Source organism: Apostichopus japonicus, chromosome 18 (assembly GCF_037975245.1).
Source record: "Apostichopus japonicus isolate 1M-3 chromosome 18, ASM3797524v1, whole genome shotgun sequence".
Lineage (NCBI taxonomy): Eukaryota > Metazoa > Echinodermata > Holothuroidea > Aspidochirotida > Stichopodidae > Apostichopus > Apostichopus japonicus.
Window position 1 is genome coordinate 3,886,579 of NC_092578.1, and position 18,422 is coordinate 3,905,000.

General features: G+C 34.8%; 1 long non-coding RNA gene across 1 annotated transcript; it reads left to right on the forward strand.

Annotated features, from left to right (window-relative positions):
* The first annotated feature begins 6,630 nt into the window (after positions 1–6,630).
* LOC139958769 (uncharacterized) lies at positions 6,631–18,250 on the forward strand. The gene is made up of 3 exons (XR_011789861.1): positions 6,631–7,971; positions 14,465–14,814; positions 14,881–18,250. It is a non-coding gene; the product is annotated as an uncharacterized lncRNA (long non-coding RNA).
* The last annotated feature ends 172 nt before the right edge of the window (positions 18,251–18,422 follow it).

Genomic DNA, 18,422 nt, shown 5'->3' on the forward strand with positions numbered 1-18,422 from the left:
GAGGCTACCTGGAAATGCAAAAAATTCCAAAGGGGAGGGGGACACCCCCTCCCCTTAGACCCCTCCCCAGGCCGGCCATCAGTCTTCAGCCCCCCCCCACTCAAAAGTACCTTCCTACGCCACTGCATACATGTTACTCAAAACAAAGACTGCATCTTGAAAATTTATCGCCTTTTTAAGCGCACGAAATAGCACGAAATATATGCCTCTGATTAAAAAAAAGCACTTTCCGATATTTAACATCGGTTACAGTCGAGTAGAATGTTAATTTGAAACTTGATAAGACCCTTTAGGGCGGAAAAAAATAATCTTTCGTTCGTATAATATTATCGGTAAATGTCATTGACATCTTTAAAAAAAAAAAAAATCACCTTTCCTCTGTCTTTTTTTCCCTATGGAGAAATACTCTCTACATTTGTTAACCAGAATGCAAAATGCATTGAGGTTTCGATGACTTCAATGCACTAGACTTCTGCTTGTTAGTATAACCAGAACTAGCTGTTACAATGACAATATGGCAGTATACCAAGTATTACAAAACCAAACCGAACCTTGATCTCTAATAACTTCGCACATTAAGGTTGCAGAGGAGTCAACTTATGGACAATTAAGATTGGAATATGCCCACGAAACTTCAAAGAATCAACTTGAAAGAAGCTAATGCAGGTCACTGGAGGTCAACCTGAGGTCAAAGGTCACCCAAATGCAGGTCGACTATTGTATTACAATAGCGTAACTCCCACCCTTGATGGACATTTGGTTCTCAAGTAATTGCAAAAATACAAGTTTTTGACCCCTAATTGACCTTTGTTGGCCTTGGATCCCATGACTGTTATGTTTGGAAACGATCCTTTACCCCATTCACAACTAGTCCCCTAAATATCAACCATTCACAAAATATGTTTCTCTTATCTTCATATCAACAACAATAGTACCCAAGAATCGCATCACGCATAAAGAATCGCATAAAGATAATCTTTGAACAGATAAAAACCTAGAATTCAAGATTCCCTACTTGAGATATCGTGTTTACAAGCGAAGCGTCACACACACGCACACACACACACACTCTCCGCCTGCATGAATGCATAGGTTACGATTATCATCGAAACCAAAAAGCTGCAGCAAAAATAGTAAAATTTGTCGATTTGTATATACATTTAAAGCAGTATGCTACAATCGTCACATCATATCTCTTGTTATGCAAATTACACCTGATTGCACATACATGGCAGCTCTTCATTGCTTGTTTGCCTGAGAGCTTATACAAGAGTCATGCATGCGCTATAGAGCAACCAGCCATTACTGCAGTTTCTCCAGGGCAGCATGTATGAGACCAGTAGCATGCACAAAGGCCCCACCTTTCATAGTCAGTCGGGGTAGATATTCCAGTAGGAGGATGTTTTACAATTCAGTCGGGGTAAAGCATTAGAGCACCATTAGAGCCCCGTTTTCCACCTCACACACAAAGGAACAGTTATATGTAATTACAACCTTGCGTTTAGGACTAATTATAGACCAATTTATAGACCAAACATGCCTCAGAATACACCAATCTGAAGTCTAAACCTTTTCTGGAGTAGGACCCCCCGCCCCCCCCCCCGCCCATCTCTCCGCACATGGGAATTGCCTTTCCGCACATGGGCAGACCTTTATAAAATCCTTCATTCGGCTCTGGTCATTCCATAAAAGTTAAGCCTCTGCCTAAATCAATTAGGGGTGGGTGGATTTTTGAATATAAATGTGATAAGATTTCATAAATGAAAAATCATGATTCCTGGTTTTATTCTCATTCGTAGCTCACATATTCCTTTTTTTGGGGGGGGGGGAGGGGTGATTTCTATCACAAATTATATCGTCACGTGACAAGCATGCGTCACCTCGAATTTTCCTATTTCTCCAGAGCTTTTCCGTGTGAGAAAATATTATTAAGACATAAATCAACTTTTCTTAAGTTTTGGTTTTTCAACGAAAAAGCAATAAAAGTCATATAATATAGCGACGGGTTGTACTTTTCTTGACTTGTGGCTATCAGACTTTGCAAACTCATGTTTGTCATTGGTGTTTATATCACGTACAAAAATCTTGTTCTTATAAAAAATAAAAAATAAACGTTTTTTTTTATGCATTTTTTTTCTGTTTTTGGCCTCTTGTTTTTGTTAAACACAAACGCTGATTCCGCTTTGAGACTAATTATAAGTTAATTACATCTATCTGTGTAAGAAGACTTAATTTCATACCAGAGGCATATAAATATAGTGTACACTATAGTATAATATTTGACAGAGACATGGTGGAAATTGCACGAATATGGTTGTATAATTTTAGTAATTACCAAGCAACTGCATGGTTCCTTGCGGGGACCTCCAATCCGAGCGAAACTATCTATCTATTAATATGTGATACATGCCAAGGACACCTCGGAAATACACATGGCGAGTGACATTAACACATTTCTGAGGAAATCCGTGATGTATGAACACGTAAATCTCTTGCGATATATCGATTTCAAACGAGAGCCATGAAGGGCATCAGTTAGCTCGGGCAGTGTTTCATTATGTTTCAATGACTGAAGTGTCATTGAGAGATACTGCAAGAAAATGGCAGCCGATTTTACTAAGAATTTAAGTGTGTAGAAACAAATTTTAGTTTTGTGAAAAAACTTTGTAGGAATAGTCACACGGGAAAGAATTTGATATGAACGCATTTGTTAACCGGGGGAAAGTGTTGCTGTTTGTATTAATATTAATGTGACCGTTTTCACTATTAGTGCAAATACACACAAAGTTGGTATATAGATAGATGGATGGATGGATGGATGGATGGATGGATGGATGGATGGATGGATGGGTGGATGGATGGATGGATGGGTGGGTGGGTGGGTGGATGGGTGGATGGGTGGATGGATGGATGGATGGATGGATGGATGGATGGATGGATGGATGGATGGATGGATGGATGGATGGATGGATGGATGGATGGATGGATGGATGGATGGATGGATGGATGGATGGATGGATGGATGGATGGATGGATGGATGGATGGATGAATGGATGAATGGATAGATGGATGGATGGATGAATGGATGGATAGATGGATATATATATATATATATATATATATATATATATATATATATATATATATATATATATATATATAAATGTAATTATATAATTGTACTATTAACCGGATAATCGATATATTTTGTTATACAGTGCCAACTCTAAGATTTCACTGCAGCACAAAACTTTACCTACTATTATTTTGGATAATTATTATTTTTTTTCATATTATTATTGAATTTCTTAAAAAATTGCGTTTGATCTTGAGTTCCATACTTGTCCTGTGTTATAATGTTATATATATATTGATCTAACCGTCAGTATCTAGCAAAAAAAGAAGAATAATCCATAAACATTATTGTTACTATAAGAAACGTGTAGATTGGCAACGCCACAACATATACAGCCAAAAGTTGCCAGAATCAATATAACGAATCAGGGAAGTTCCCTGATCGAAACGTACGCTGTTTTATTGGCTTAATGACATGTAAATGAGGTAACATACTTCCCATCGTGTAACATACACCAGATGAAAATGGCGAGGCCATTATGTAGACAGTAGCGGGTGTTATCACTAATAAAACTTGATTTATTAAACTCGAAGAAGGGTTCCTCTGGGTTTTTTATTTTATTTCTTATCCTCTTATGCGTTTTATCTTATTTATTTGTATTGACACATCAGTTTATTTTGTTCGTAAATCACTCCCAAGGTCGTTTGTCTATGCACAATACCTAGAAAATGTCATACCTTTTCAAAATACATTTAAATCGCGTGGAAATATATTGACAGAGACGTGCAAAATACGGCTTCGTTGAAGATCAAATTTCGACGGAGTCAGATGGGGGCATTGACAAGGGTAATTACTCCCCATGCATGCAGCAGTCATGTGGTGTATTGCATTGCATAGTATATAGTATTATAACCAACCGATCTCATTTTTCAACAGAAATCTTTAAATCATATCATCTAAACCAACAAATTTGAGATTTTGTATTTACGGTTTATATTTATTTAACATGTAATACGCCAACAGAACATTAGCAAGTAACATGAGCCTTCTGAATTTATTCCGTACAAGATCAGATACAAAATTTGTTTTTAAAGTAGATAACATTTCGAAAGCAATTCTCACAATGTCAATTTTATGTACAATTCACATGATGACAAAAAGTCCTCTATATCGACTACATTATACTCTCCCTTTAAATGAAAACTGTTTATTCTCTTTCATATTCAACCTTCCTTAAAAATAAATTGACAAAGATTTCTTTGTTTGGTCATTTTGTTACTGAAGTCCCCAGTCAACTAATGCTCAAGGCCACAGTATACACAATATGTTTTCTTTTGAATCGTGCAGGATAAAATCATGCAAGTATCAAAATAATCGGGTTGGTGTAGGTAAAATGATAAGAATGTAATGAAGAAAATATACTTCAGAAAACAGAGAATATGCACAAAGAAATAAAAAAGTGTAAATCTTTCGTATATCCAGAGTTGAATGAAACAAACTAAATCAGATAAAAGGGCTTATCAGTTCATAGAAGAAGGATATACAAAACAGATCCATATATATATATATATATATATATATATATATATATATATATATATATATATATATATATATATATATATATATATATATATATATATATATATATATATATATATATATATATATATATATATATATATATATATATATATATATTTATATATATATATATATATATATATATATATATATATATTTATATATATATATTTATACATACACACACATATATATATAATAGGCCTATATATATATATATATATATATATATATATATATATATATATATATATATATTAAAGAAAATCCACGTTTACTCCAAAAGAAGATATTAAAAAATATTGAAAATATATTGGAATTTTCGGTCCCCCTGGAACCTTCGTCAGCAACTTACTTTTCATTCGACTGCCATATATATTTCGAGATCCGGCTTTAGGAATCACAAATGTTTTCGAGTTGGTTAGCATCATGTTTGATCTCTAGAGTAAGGCAAATGTGTCACCAAACCAGAACTGCATGCATGGTATTGTACGATACAGGTGACAAACGCCTACAGTGGAATTAAGACCTTCCTTACCGGTTTCGAACCTCTGGACATACAATCAGCGTCCATAGCCTAGTGGTTAGGGTGTCCGCATATAAAGCGAGAGTCCCGGGTTCGAATCCCGGTGCAGGCTGGAAGTTTTATCACTGTTCTGGATTTTCCAACTCTTTACAAAATTTTGTCACTTGTCAGCTGTTCAGTGATGAGTGGCGTTTAGCTAGTGAGAAATTCCATCTAGAGTTCTAGACAGAACAGAACATATTACTTATACAAGTTTATACTGTAAAATACAAAATCTCTTATATCGTTACCATGCAATTTCCTTCTTACAAGTCTCAATATTCCTGCGCTGTAAAACAGCGATTGAAACTCGGATTGAGAATCCTTGAAATCTTGAATAGTGTAGCATATTCAGCATAGAAGTGAGTCGGCGTCTATTTCGGTATATAGTGTCATTATCATTATTACATACATCAAGGTCTTTCTTGCTTTACTGATTGTTATTGATTCCGAGTTGTTTATTTATCATTTGTTATATAACCCCTAAGGTACAAATCTAAACATCAATAACTATGTCTGTATGTATCTGTATATATGTGTATGGAATGAATATGTAACGCCGCTATATATATATATATATGTATATATATATATGTGTGTATATGTGTATATGTATATAAATATACACATAGATATAGATATATATATAGATATATATGTACATATATGTATATATATATACACACATAGATATAGATATTGATATAAATATATATATATATATATACATATATATGTATATATATATATATTTGTATATATATATATATATGTATATATATATTTGTATATGTATATGTATATGTATAAATATATATATATATATATATACCAGGGGCCCGCTTAAGGGTGATTTTTGCTACTTTTCAGATTTACAATTGGTAAATAACAGAAAAAAAGTGACGTTATTATCATGTTTTACGGCAAGGGAAAGATAAATTTTTTACTTTTGTTGTATTTCACAAGCATTTTACTATTTTTTGTGCCGGCCAGTGGACTGTTTATTCACTTCCAATGCCGGCCGGCAGGCGTGAGTGGCGGTTACCACCGGCCGCCGCCGGCCGGCGTGGCTATATCCCTGTATATATATATATATATATATATATACACACATATATATTTATATATATATATATATATATATATATATATATATATATATATATATATATATATATATATATATATATATATATATATATATATATATATATATGAGTGTGTGTATAACCTAATTGAAAATCAAGGAATGAATAAGGAAGGAATGAAGGGAATATTGATCACCATTAAAATCATTATCAATATAGAAACGGAGACAGATATCCATGTCATTCATCTCTCTTCTTTTCCACTCCTTCTCCTTCCATATATAAGTACTTACATTTATATTCTTTGTATCAAAGACAATGAAGTTATGAACACATGATTAACGACTTGTACGTTGTGTTTGATTATTCTTTAATATGTCGGACCAACATTTTTCATTAAATTTTCGTCTTGTAAATTTTCTGCTCAATCCGAGTCACAAATGAAAGGCAGCGATGTGATTGGCTGAAAGCGCTGGTAATGGAACCTTGTGTGTCACGAGCATACACGTTTAAAATAAACCCTTCTAAACAGAAAGATATCTATTGTATACACAGACACATATGTATGTATATATAGCTGTTGCATTACGTACAGAGAACCAGTCTCAACGAACTCTTCCAGGGGAGCTACAGTTTAGCTTTTCACTAAGGCTAAGCATATATCTATTTGCTTAGCTTTCGGATTTGAAAATACGGTTAATTTTACTTTCTCTGTGATTGACGCATAATTCATTAGCAATATTGGAACAAGGATTAACTGGATACGGTTGCTAAGCATTTCTTTGAGAATTTGTAAACTAATACTTATTGCGCCGTTATGTAGATGTATATTAATATACATACGTATATATATATATATTAATATCTATATATTTATAGATAGAGGATAAATTACGGTTTTGGGTGTATACATTTGTTTTAACAATCATTTGGAGTTGCCGGCAGGAATATAAATGATTACAATAAACGACAGAGCCCAGTGTATTATTTTCATTACTTTTCATTTCATGAGTTACTATCTTAACAACATATGAATGGAATATCAGTTACTTATAGCCCAGTCCAATGTGGAAAAAAATCTGATGTGCGGCAGACTTTGATCTTTGGAAGTTTACGTCGAAGCTACATAAAGGAAGAATTTATTTTTTGACTTCTTTTTTTTTTCTACTTGTTTTTTTTTTTTGGTTCCATCGTAGAATGCCTTATCATCATGGATATTAAAACTAACAAAGAAATATTAAATTTTCCTGCACTTTCGTCTTGCACTTGGGTTGATCTGTAATCGAAGCACTGAAGGAATAATTGTTCAGCTGACACAACAATGGAGGAGAACGAAGTGAGACAGGATTACCCAATGAGCGAGCTTACAATTGTCGTCTGCCTTTTGCTACAAATGGCGGGTAGAACGTTATCCCAAGAGACGGCGTCGGAAGAGAATTGTGCCTATGATAATTACAATGACTATAGTTTCGATATGCCAACCAACAAAGGGCTAAATGATACACCGCTGGAGTGTTATAGTTGCGGTGCCTACCGACACAGAGACGGTCACGAATTTGACGCAAAACTCAAAAGTTGTCGAGATTACGTAGAAACTGCTGAGATTGAGACTTGTCCCAACTTTTGCGTCGGGTCCTACACTTATCGATTTTGTGGGGTAAGTTGTATAACAAGCTGTGGGTTATGAGTTATTATAAAAAAAATTATTGTGGAAAAAATACCTAAACCGAAACCCGTAAACAATAAAACCGTCGGACAATCAATCCTTTATTAACCACTTATTTTCATTCTTTCGTAATCGTTTCATGTTTCATTATATTGTATTAATACATTGAAACTTAAAGCGAAAGATTACTTGTCTAAACTTCGCTAAAATAATACCATGCATGCGGTAACTTATTTACTTTCATTCTGTGTGTAAGTGCACGTGCCTGCGTGTGTGTGCCCGTTGACCGTGGGCATAGCAGTGGCTATCAGAGCGCATGTATATGGGGCCCTATAGGTTCAAGCATTGCCATCAAACTTCCGACAGGTTAAAGAACACTTGAATTAACTGCGATGAATAAAAACTGTGGGGTGCTGTATTACTTACACATTGTATACCCCTCCCGGCCGGTTTTTTATCATTTAGTCTAAACGCCTAGTTATATATAATACCGGTGTATTGAAAGAGGCCAGAGTATGAGGCTGATGAACATTCTTGCGATTTTGCGTACCGTTGTACACAAAGTGGTACACATATTTTCTAAATAAGTGAACTGTCTTTTTACATAGCGAACTTTTCAAATAATTACAAACTTGAGAGAGATGTAATTATCTCGTATATACTTTATTATTGTATATCATACCGTGTAACACTTTCAGAGATATCAAGAAATATCCATTCTAGATTATTATACATTTACATGTTTCATGAATGTATGATAGTGAAGCATGGCGTATCACACTATGACTATGAACGAGAAACTTGTGCTACATAAAACATTTATAAACTGTTCAAGGTTTACGACATTTTGTGATAAAAGTAGTATTAATTAATCAGAGAATAACAGAAAGCGAGAGGAATCTTGTGGACAGACGTTTTTAAATAATTAACAAGAAAGAAGCTTGCAAATGGCAAATACAAAAAAAAAATGTTTGCATGAGCCATCAAGAAGCAATATCTGTTTTACATTTCCAAGTCCCATGCAATGCAGTTCGTATTCTGGCTGATAAGCATTGGTTTTAACTGTTATTTCTGTCTATATCGATATACCGGTATTCCTCTAAAACTATATATGTACCGGTATATCGTTATATACCGAACATGTTAAAATACTTAAGATAAAACTTGTTATACGGTCTTCTTCCTTTTTGTTGTTGTTAATGGACCAAATCCTGATTCCGTTGTGCAAAAGTTTTATTTCCATTTCATTCTCCTTTTTACTCATTATATACACATATATGTCAATATATATATATATATATATATATACATATGTATATAATAAATAAATAAAGATCAACACACCAGAAAAATTCCACTTCACGAATATATATATATATATATATATATATATATATATATATATATACATACATATGTATATAATAAATAAATAAAGATCAACACACCAGAAAAATTCCACTTCACGAATATATATATATATATATATATATATATATATATATATATATATATATATATATACATATACATATGAATATATTAAATAAATAAATAAAGATCAACACACCAGAAAAATTCCACTTCACGACCGGTTTGTGGGTATCGTATAGGCTTATCATACGCCTGCTGCACAATGTAAATCGTGACCTAAAAACAAATGATTACAACATGTCAAGGTAAGACGTCTATATGAGTAAAGTAAACTGAGTAAACGGATGAAGTCAAGACGTATTGATTGAATTTGTGAAATCGAGCATATATTACTTAATAACGCTATATGCATCACCAAAAAAAACTCGAAAAGATACACATCGAAATAGCAATTACGAAATCATGCAAAAACCTTGCAAAGATATTATTTACAGTTGGACGAATTGAACAACAAATTATACAAGATACGTGTTACACATTTGGAGAGGGGAGGGCTGGGGGGATTCAAAGTTGAAACGTTCAGGATCGGATGTAGGATTCTACATTAAAAAAACTACTTCCCCCACAAAAGAAACAAATTGATATGTTATATGTCAAATGGTGAATTCTGAGGCAAAATTAGACTAAATTAGATGTATATAATCTCGCCTGAACGCACGGTTATGTTAATAACTATACTTTTGAAAATGTCTGTGTGAGGAAAAGGGATGAGAAAGGTACACCATATATACTCCTCTCTGTGTCTCTGTGGAACCTCGTATGTTGCAGCTATCTGTCAAACAAATACATAGGCCTACATCGCGAAAGACCTTTGATTAAACGATAAGGCTTTTCAAATTCGGCCACGATGCATATCAGATGTAATGCATTTCCCTCTAAAAACATACCCACCTTTTTTGTTCTTCTCGCATCTGTGCAATTATCATCATTCTTTTTTTCCTTATTCTTTTATTGCTTGTGCGGCAATTGGCGAAGTTAGTGTGTATAGGTCAATAGCGCAGTTAATGATGATATGCGTTATAAACTCCGAGGGGTTATAGAATTGCCGTCATGCACAAATGGGGAGAGGTTTAATATTTATATTAATCGCTAACGGCAATGCTTGAACTGAAAAAATAGCGAAGCTACATTTTGATGCAAATCTGACTGTTCAACGAAGAACCGTTAATTAAACAGCAAGTTACAGCTGATGTATGCTTGTTAATAAATGGCGATGTAAATAATGCCTGCATGCATGAGCAACAAATGTTTAGTATTATATATCACCATTAATTAATCGCAGCGTTGCGTTTTTCATCTCTGTTTATTTTCTTCAGTTTTTTCATAATTATTATTATTATTAGTTAATTCATGAAAACAATATTTGCAGGATGTCTCAGTTTAGTCATTTGCAAACGTAAGTGTGAGCTATAGTGGTACTATGATATATATATATATATATATATATATATATAAATATATATATATATATATATATATATATATATATATAAATATATATATATATATACACATGAGTATGTTTATATGTATTAGCAATGCTCTCAGTTCATTAACGGACCCATCAGTAAATGCTTAACCGATATGCTAGGCATTCAGATAACGGTCACTCATATTCAAACAACATCAAACAACATCAAGCATTTTATATTTATATGCCACCCTCTGGAACATCTTTTTTACTCCCTCTTAGACAATTAATTGCATAATGGAACCTTCCTCTGTGTCTGGCTGGGAATAACTTGGAGAGGCAGAATCTCCAGGGGAGAATTACTTCTAAAAAACTCTTCACAACTTTTAGCACGTCACGCTTTGGGGCAATACATACGGATGTTATTTAAATGTCACCAGTGCTTGAGGTTTTGATAAAACTCCAAGTTATTAGCTATAGGAAAAGGCTTGGGAATGTTAAATGAAATATCTAGTGTCACGGTGAATGGAAGTTGCCTCAGAGGTAGTCAGCATAGGCCCGAATTATAGCACTCTATAATTGCTAGAAGTTTTCAAAAAAGTACTTTCCGGGAGGTTTTTACTCTCCAAATTGTTCTCAGACATTTTTAAGGGATACACAAGATGACTGAATGTCCCAGTTAGGAATATTTATTTGAAGGTTGTTATAGAAGCAGTTTAAGAATTTTGACCAAAGGTGACCATATTTGAATATCTAGCATATTTGGGGCCAGTACACGTAACTATAAGGCGTAGACCAGATGGAAAGATAAACTTCTTGAAATTTATTTTTAACTTTATAAGTATCATTTGGCTTTTCTACCAGATTTGGGAGGGGGGTGGATCCAGGTTTCAGATTTGTTTGCTCTTCCAAAACTAAGACAAATATTTAATGTAAAAAGGAAAGCTCCAATTCTAGACAATGCTCTGGTTCGGAACTCACACATACTCACGGAACCAATATCGTATAAGGAACCGTAAAACGTTGGTGATAAAATCGAGGACGCTGTTTCACTTTACATTGATGCCACCTAAAGTTCTTTCACAGGCTGACCATATTTATTAATGTTTTCCAAAGTCCTTCAAGGTCGTTTATAATGTTAAACCAGAAGTTGATAGGCTGATTTTTGGTTAATGTTTCCACTATGCAAACACACGTAGCAAAGAAGGATTTTATTCGCATTACTAGACACTTTCCCATTCAGATAAATAAGAAAAGACGTAACTTTTAGAGCAGAAAATTTCGATTCGTTTTCTGCCTTTTTTGTAATAATACCAAATGTTATACCGGTCAACAAGACTTTTAGAATCAAAACTAAGTTTACTAATTTCTATCTAATTGGGGGCGGGTGGTGCTTTTGGAGGATGCCTTAGTTGATGATCAAATGTAATCCATTCGTAACTAATCCCAAGTATTAGTATTAATCTGTCCAAAGTTCGTAATATCATTGACGGTATCAGTGGGAAGACACTTGTGCTACATAAAATGAACATAAAATGAAGTTACGTTATGTGCAGGCGCGTATCCAGGATTTTCTAACCCGGGGGGCGCGAATTACTATCTAAGCGGAGCGCCACCATCGGTTGGCGCGGAGCGTACAAGAAAATTTTTGGTTTTGATACCCCCAGATCACCGGAAATGGCACTTCTCGGGCTTGAAAATGAGCAACCAGATGTACACTTTTGCCTGAGATCCAAGTATTTCCCAAAAGTTTTTTGTTTCCATCCATAACCTTTTTGAAGATTGTCACCAGTCACACATCATGTTCGACCTCATTGCATGTCCTATGGATCATTGCTTTTGTAGGTGATTCTACGTCACGGCCCACAATATCCGAAAGCCCCACTTTTGAAGGTTTTAAGCCCATTATTTGTTGAGAATTTGAAAATTCACATTTCTCGTGAATAAAATCACTTCAAAACATACCCATAATGTTGCACAAAATTCAATCTATGGATAACCCATATAGAGAAACCTCCTGCAACCTCTAACAGACTGGTAAAAATTGCATAGTTACCGAGTTACCGGTTAACTATGTTGGTCAGGAAATTTTCGAAAATTCAGACAGAGTTAATTTATTGGTGTAGAAATATTAAACCTCTTATAATGGCTATTGTAAAACTTGGTTGAAGGAACAGAAAAATAGCAGATATTTCCGATATCAGGTATATTGAAACCGAACACTACACACATAAGCGTAGGTCCCGTAGGAGGCGGGGGCTGCAGCCCCCCCCCCTCCCCGCAACCAAATTTTTTTCGGACACCTACTGAAAGAAAAATAAATAGCAATGAATAGCTTAAAAATGATCTCCGTGGTAATTAAAATAAAGTTGTAAGCTTGGCCGACATTACTACTGTAAAAGAGAGTTTTGACATAAATGGATCTGTATGCTTTTTCTCCATCTACATAAGATATTTGGTTGTTTACATTAGCATTTGGCGGTATACTGTGCAACTTTCACGTACCGTGCGGTACACGATGCCATGCAATATAATGACCGATGTTTGCTTATATGATACTGGCATCGGTACGTTGAACGCGCGCTTTGCGCGCGAAAAATCTTGGCTTTTTTTTTCGGGCAAGTCATTACAGCCCCCAAATCCAATTGGGCTCCTACGCCTTTGACTACACACATAGACAGTTTTTGAGGCTGTTCATCGTGGAAAATGCATTTCAATGCTCACTGATACGATGTTATATCTGCTCTTTGCTTTACAAATTCGAACAGGCGTGTAGCGAGTAATTGCCTGTAGGCAAACTATCTAAGCGAAGCGCCACCATGAGTTGGCGCGAAGCGTACAAGAAAAATTTTGGCCGAAAATGCCTCCCAGATCGCTGGAAATGACACTTCCCAGGCCTTGTAAGTTGTTGCATCTAAGCATTGTCTATTTTGAAATTACTAGCGATGTCATAAAGAAAATTTGCTCGGGGGTGGGGCGGTCGCCCCCTTCCCGAAATGTTCCCCGACGACTCGGTCGAGTTCAAGACCAGCCACAGTTGGTTCCATATAGCACAATTCTACAATTGTTTAAGGCGTCCATACACACACGCGCGTTATGATAGACCATATATAGTATTTATATAGATACATTAGTGAGAGAGGAAAAATGGAAACGTCAAAAATGGAGTTGTCGATGTAAGGGGTAGGGTGAGGCGCACACACCTTCCGTAATCCTTGATCTGTCACTGGCTACCTGTGTATATAATAGGGAACAGCGCTTTAACTATGACTGTTTCTCTTTCTCTTCCCGAGGTCTTGGCTATCTTCTACTTTCTCCTTTCTCCTTTTTCCCTCTTTTTTTCTTTTTCTTTTCCCTTCCTTCCTCTCCTCCTTTTTTTTCCCCCTCCTTTTCCCTTTTTTCTTCTCTTTTTTTCTCTCCTCTTTTCCTTACCCGGGGGGCGCGCGCCCCCAACGCCCCCCCTGGATACGCACCTGATGTGTAACAATGACATACTACAGTCTACTGCATGTGTATATTTGTGATATACACGCCTCTCCATTATTGCCGAAAGAAAATTGATATGAATCTTAACGCAGGTTTGTTTTCCTTCTGAATATGTATAATTCTTTTCTTTTCTTTATTTGTTTCTTTCTTCAGATCACCGTGCAGATGGTATTTGGTCACGTGACAAGCTATAGCCGGGGATGTCATTATTTAAGGCCTTGCAAAGAACTAAGTTATTGCAGCGGAGTAAACAATACGGGTGTGTGCCAATACTGCTGTTCAACGTCACTGTGTAACCATGGGAACGTGCTATCTCTATCGGTGCCTTTATTACTGCTTGTTGGCATAGTAACGTGGATATACCACTTTAGATAAGGTCGACTAGACATTTATATCTTTGGAGAATCTTCTTTCTTTCTTTTTTTTTCACCTTCAGCTTGATAATATAACAAAAATCACAAAAATACATATTAAGGTATCCAAGCTTCACCACTCATAGGATTGTACTGTACGCAGTGTTCACGTACGTGTTCACTGTACGCAGTGTTCACTGTACGCAGTGTACGCAGTACCACATGTACTGTACGCAGTGTTCGAGAATCGTTTCTCGTTTTTAACTAAAAATTGTTGCCCTTTTTTATTGCCTTCTTGTTTCTTGTGATGATGAAGACAGATTAGAAATTCATGCATGACATATTTTTTTCCTTTATAAATAAAATTCTGTATATTAACTCTGTTTAAAATGAAACAGAACGTGGGCTTCTTCCAATAATCGTCCAGCAATGTAATTATAAGTTTTTGAAGCAGTACAAAACTAATTGTACCATGTCCATGCGTTTTTCATTAAAAGAGACACAAAACCCCAACTATCATCATTTACCTTCAAAGGCGGAGAAATCTTTGTGATGAAACTCATCCCAACAGCTGACAAAATGCTTCTCAGTTTGGGTGACATATATTAGTTTAAGAGTCGGGACATTTTGTATATCTGTGATGTCATATTGCCACATTTAAAATGTTTAACTTTCGCTATGTTCATTCTTGTCATATTTTAGAGGTAACGTAGAATGTTACGCAGTGTGTCACAGAAAATCAATGCCATCATTATACGTCATGTGAAGAGTTTCATTATTTTAGATTCCGCATTTTTAAAACCCATCTCCATAACAGAAAATCAATATTAGAATAATAAATAAATAAAGGAAAAACATACGAAAAACTTGAAGCACACTTGTCGCAATTTGTAATAGTTATAGTTTTCAGCGTTGTTTATGGGGGCAAAAACATTAAATCCGTGATTATCTCCGAAATAGAATAGATTTCTTTTCTTATAGCTGTTTGGGGAAGTTTTTCACGTCGGTTATCTTTATCACATAGATCAATGATGGTGATGATTGGGTTTCTCTTTTTGAACATCCAAGTCCCATACCTACACCCACCCCCCCCCCTCCCCCTCCCGTCCCCTTGACCTGCTTTCTACCTTCGCGCAAGCATATAGGGCTCTTAGCTTCGTCGCGGACTGTTGCTTCGTTGAAACCCGTGTCTCTGGACATATTAAATATATATATATATATATATATATATATATATATATATATATATATATATATATATATATATATATATATATATATATATATATATATATATATAATGCAACAGGCAAAAGTAGCTTCCACTCACAGACAACAACTTGGAAAATATGAATATAATAGAATAGAATGCGTGAGAGGTTAGCCTCAAATGTTAGTAACTTGTAAAAGCCGTCTCTTAGAAGGAACTTAACACAGAAGTCTCTGCGCCATGGGAATCCCCATATGTAACTTTAATTAGGTAGTATGTACGTAATAACTGTAAAACGAACGCTGACTTTTGTGATGGAAATATCAATAATAATGAAAACTGAGAAGATGCTTACAATGCCAACTGTATAGTTAATTTATACATTTAAGTTTCACACATATAAGAACACAATACAGAAACGCCAATTCGGTCAACAAGCCATGCCTCGGTGCGGCTGTGGTAGCGACAAGTGTCTTGTAACAATTTCCAGCAAAAACACGCTAGTGTCATGCAAATAAACATTTGAATTTGTTATTACAGCTGTTTCTATTATTATTTATTTACTCTTTTTGTAACGACAAGTTATCAATTTGTTATTTATTAAAATATTAAAGTTGTTACATAAAATGTGTATATTGTTATTCCTAATAATTAATTAATTAAAACAAAGTAACAAAATTACTTTTTCCTATTTAAGAACAAAATAGTATGTATATCACTTTACTAAAGGCTAACGGCCAATGGTGTACCTACAAACTCTTGGTGTACCTACAAACTTATCCACGCTCATTAATCACTTGAAATAAAAAATTATTATTATTAAATTATATAATAACGAATTAATATTTTACTTTATTTGTATGAAACTAAGTTTTCGCAAGAACGAGAAGTGCCGGGCGCTGTGAGGAACTCTATAGTATAACATGCATTCACCTGTGATATATATATATATATATATATATATATATATATATATATATATATATATATATATATATATAGATACATCGAAATTAAGATGATCTGGAGGGATCACTCCACATTATGAAAACATACCAACCGTGGAGGGTCATGTGACGTGCTCCCGGACGCTACTTACATATTATTTAACCCGTTGTCAGTTCGAAGAGATAGAACGCCACTATAACGGGCATTTACGGTAAATTTGAAAATAATTACTTTGGTTTGGATAATGACGTTGATTAGATTTACTTTCCGTCTCATGACAAAGCTTGATCTGTATGTATACCTCGGCTACTATTCGAACATCTACTGTCAAAGTCCTATAGATTCCTTACGCCCGGTCATACGTACATTTACGTACAAACACGGCAAGGAGCCTTGTGTTGCTAGGAGCAACGAATCATGTCGTCTGCTTCTCGTGTCTATGTACATTAATGTTCAGACCTGATAAGCTTGGTTTTTGAAAGTCAATACTATATAAATGGCAAGTTTGGAATTATGCGGTAAACATTGGACAAATATACCACTTAGCTAGATTACACTGTTCCCGTAGCTTCACAAGGATTGTGGTAGCTATGAGATCATTGCATTAATTGTATTAAAATATACATTCAATGAGTACTATAAGAGTTGAGTGCTACAAGGGAGCACGTCACATGACCCTCCATGGTCGGTACGTTTTTTGGGTTTTTTTTTTTTGCGCGTCTCCCCATTGACGTAGTCGGTCCCAGGTTAATGTATACGAAGATGTATATACGGACACTACCATAAACATTCTTGAATCAATTGTTTTTTTTGGGGGGGGGGGGGGAGGAGGAGGGGGTTGTTATGATGATTTAAATCGATTTTTAACTATATGCATTTATGTTAAAATAAACTTGACCGCATGACGGACACAATCAAACACCTTGTAAATATTTACTTACTTAGACCCGCGTTTAATTTGGACTTTTTACGACCATATAGAAACGCCTTGTGATTGGCTATGAATTTGAATACCCTTATATATTAAAATGAATACGGGTATTCGATTTAATGCACGTGTATATTATAATAATAAGTAATATTTATATAGCGCAAATCAGCAAAGCTGCTCAAAGCGCTTTACAAATGTAAAACCTATAAACAAATAGTAACAAAAACCAAAATAGAACCAATAAGGCCAAAGAAAAAAAGAAAAGTAAAAGCAACAATATAAAAAACACCCGTACTAAACGATACTTAAAAAAATAAGATATTAAAATATAAAATAAAATAAAAAAGAAGCCCAAAACGCAATAGTCCAAAACAAATTCAGAAGTCAGTAAATAGTAAAATACGGGTTTTGTCTCATTCGGCTTCTCATAGGCCAATATACCATCTGATGCAGTGACTGTATATATGCATTCCACTGTATCGTATATAAACCCACCAAAACCAATTTACCATAAAGTTATGGTTTAACTGTTACCTATGTAGATGCCCTTAACGTATATAGTGCGGATTTTGCGCGGAAACTGATATGGGTAACCCTTATTTGATAATTCCTCCACGGATTCTCTGACCATATGCAGCCACTATATTAAATGAAAACAATCTTTACACA